Source organism: Xenopus laevis, chromosome 6L (assembly GCF_017654675.1).
Source record: "Xenopus laevis strain J_2021 chromosome 6L, Xenopus_laevis_v10.1, whole genome shotgun sequence".
NCBI lineage: Eukaryota > Metazoa > Chordata > Amphibia > Anura > Pipidae > Xenopus > Xenopus laevis.
Genome location: NC_054381.1, coordinates 82,904,189 through 82,907,077, shown reverse-complemented (window position 1 = coordinate 82,907,077; position 2,889 = coordinate 82,904,189). Strand labels below are relative to the sequence as shown.

At 40.4% G+C, this 2,889-nt stretch overlaps 1 long non-coding RNA gene across 1 annotated transcript; it reads right to left on the bottom strand.

Annotated features, from left to right (window-relative positions):
• Window positions 1-1,999: 1,999 nt before the first annotated feature.
• LOC121394865 lies at window positions 2,000-2,674 on the bottom strand. Its single transcript, XR_005962047.1, has 3 exons — window positions 2,524-2,674; window positions 2,328-2,410; window positions 2,000-2,046 (listed from the first exon to the last, which is right to left on the bottom strand). It is a non-coding gene; the product is annotated as an uncharacterized LOC121394865 (long non-coding RNA).
• Between the last annotated feature and the right edge of the window lie 215 nt (window positions 2,675-2,889).

The following is a 2,889-nucleotide window of genomic DNA, read 5'->3' as shown; positions in this document are numbered from 1 at the left end:
AAACACCCCCCAAACTGTAAAATAACCCCTACAAACCATATATGTCCGAAAAGTACACTTCTTCACCTATTCAAAGAAGCCAGTCTTGCTTTTCTACATGGAGGATTGGGTCCGCAGTCGTTCGTAGAAGTCAGCGATTTGGTCTGAAATAAAGGAAAAAAGAGTTACAAAGTTCAATTTCTCCCTAAGTTTCCATGGCAACTAAAAAAAACCTGCTCAGTGACAATCTGCAAGTTATCCTGAATAGAACAATACCCCATATATATGGATAAACATAGAGACGCAGCCGCCAAACACCCCAAAACAGGAGCAACGCATAAGGGCAATTGCAGTTGAAAATCTGGGGGCTGCGCTCTATGTGTACTACTTGTAGTTTTTCAGTCTAAACACCCCCCAAACTGTAAAATAACCCCTACAAACCATATATGTCCGAAAAGTACACTTCTTCACCTATTCAAAGATGCCATTCTTGCTTTTCTACATGGAGGATTGGGTCCGCAGTCGTTCGTAGAAGTCAGCGATTTGGTCTGAAATAAAGGAAAAAAGAGTTACAAAGTTCAATTTCTCCCTAAGTTTCCATGGCAACTAAAAAAAACCTACTCAATGACAATCTGCAAGTTCTCCTGAATAGAACAATACCCCATATGTATGGATAAACATAGAGACGTAGCCCCCAAACACCCCAAAACAGGAGCAACGCATAAGGGCAATTGCAGTTGAAAATCTGGGGGCTGCTCTCTATGTGTACTACTTGTAGTTTTTCAGTCTAAACACCCCCCAAACTGTGAAATAACCCCCACAAACCATATATGTCCGAAAAGTACACTTCTTCACCTATTCAAAGATGCCAGTCTTGCTTTTCTACATGGAGGATTGTGTCTGCAGTCGTTCGTAGAAGTCAGCGATTTGGTCTGAAATAAAGGAAAAGAGAGTTACAAAGTTCGATTTCTCCCTAAGTTTCCATGGCAACTAAAAAAAACCTGCTCAATGACAATCTGCAAGTTCTCCTGAATAGAACAATACCCCATATGTATGGATAAACATAGAGACGTAGCCCCCAAACACCCCAAAACAGGAGCAACGCATAAGGGCAATTGCAGTTGAAAATCTGGGGGCTGCTCTCTATGTGTACTACATATAAGTTTTTCAGTCTAAACACCCCCCAAACTGTGAAATAACCCCCACAAACCATATATGTCCGAAAAGTACACTTCTTCACCTATTCAAAGATGCCATTCTTGCTTTTCTACATGGAGGATTGTGTCTGCAGTCGTTCGTAGAAGTCAGCGATTTGGTCTGAAATAAAGGAAAAGAGAGTTACAAAGTTTGATTTCTCCCTAAGTTTCCATGGCAACTAAAAAAAACCTGCTCAATGACAATCTGCAAGTTCTCCTGAATAGAACAATACCCCATATGTATGGATAAACATAGAGACGTAGCCCCCAAACACCCCAAAACAGGAGCAACGCATAAGGGCAATTGCAGTTGAAAATCTGGGGGCTGCTCTCTATGTGTACTACTTGTAGTTTTTCAGTCTAAACACCCCCCAAACTGTGAAATAACCCCCACAAACCATATATGTCCGAAAAGTACACTTCTTCACCTATTCAAAGATGCCATTCTTGCTTTTCTACATGGAGGATTGTGTCTGCAGTCGTTCGTAGAAGTCAGCGATTTGGTCTGAAATAAAGGAAAAGAGAGTTAAAAAGTTCGATTTCTTCCTAAGTTTCCATGGCAACTAAAAAAAACCTGCTCAATGACAATCTGCAAGTTCCCCTGAATAGAACGATACTCCATTCGTATGGATACACATAGAGACGCAGCCACCGAACACCTCAAAACAGGCACAATGCATAATATTGGGGCTGTGAATTTATGTGCAGTTCTCAACTCTTTTCATTCTAAACTGCCCCTTACCTGTGAAATAACCCCCACAAGCCATCTATTTCCTAAAAGTACACTTCTTCAGCTTTTCAAAGATGCCATTCTTTCTTTTCTACACAGAGAATTGTGGCTGCAGTTCTTTGTAGAAGACAGCGATTTGGTCTGAAATAAAGGAAAAGAGAGTTACAAAGTTCGATTTCTCCCTAAGTTTCCATGACAACTAACAAAAACCTGCTCAATGGCAATCTGCAAGTTCCCCTGAATAAAACGATACCCCATATGTATGGATACACATAGAGACGCAGCCACCCAACACCCCAACACAGGCACAATGCATAATATTCGGGCTGTGAAGTTATGTGAATGCATCCATATTTTATCCTAAACTGTCCCTAAACAATAAAATAACCCCCACAAACTATAGATTTCTTGAAAATAAACACCTTCAACTATTCAGAGATGCCATTCCTGCTTTACTACGTGGATAATTGTGGCCACAATCCTTTGTAGAACTCAGTGCTTTGGTCTGAAATAAAGGAAAAGACAATTTACAAAGTTAGATTTATACCCAATAATTTTGGGACTACTCTGATGGATCTGCATCTGGGCCCCACTACCCCAAAAATATATTTCACTCACCCTTTTCGATTTAGTGGAGCGTCTGAGTTTCATCTGTCCTGTTGTGCAACGACTTCATCTGTCCTGTTGTGCTTCTTCCTACACTTCACCAATGACAAAATCTGTACCACATTTGCAAATATATTTACCAACAGAATCCATAGTAATCATGCAAAAAATGTAGGATAGGAAGGAGCATTACAATCCGCAGACTTGGCTGCAAAATACCTTTATTGTCACAACATGTTTCGGATCATCATGGATCCTCACTTGAAAAAGGATCCATGATGATCCGAAACATGCTGTGACAATAAAGGTATTTTGCAGCCAAGTCTGCGGATTGTAATGCTCCTTCCTATCCTACATTTTTTGCATGAGTAAAAGTTT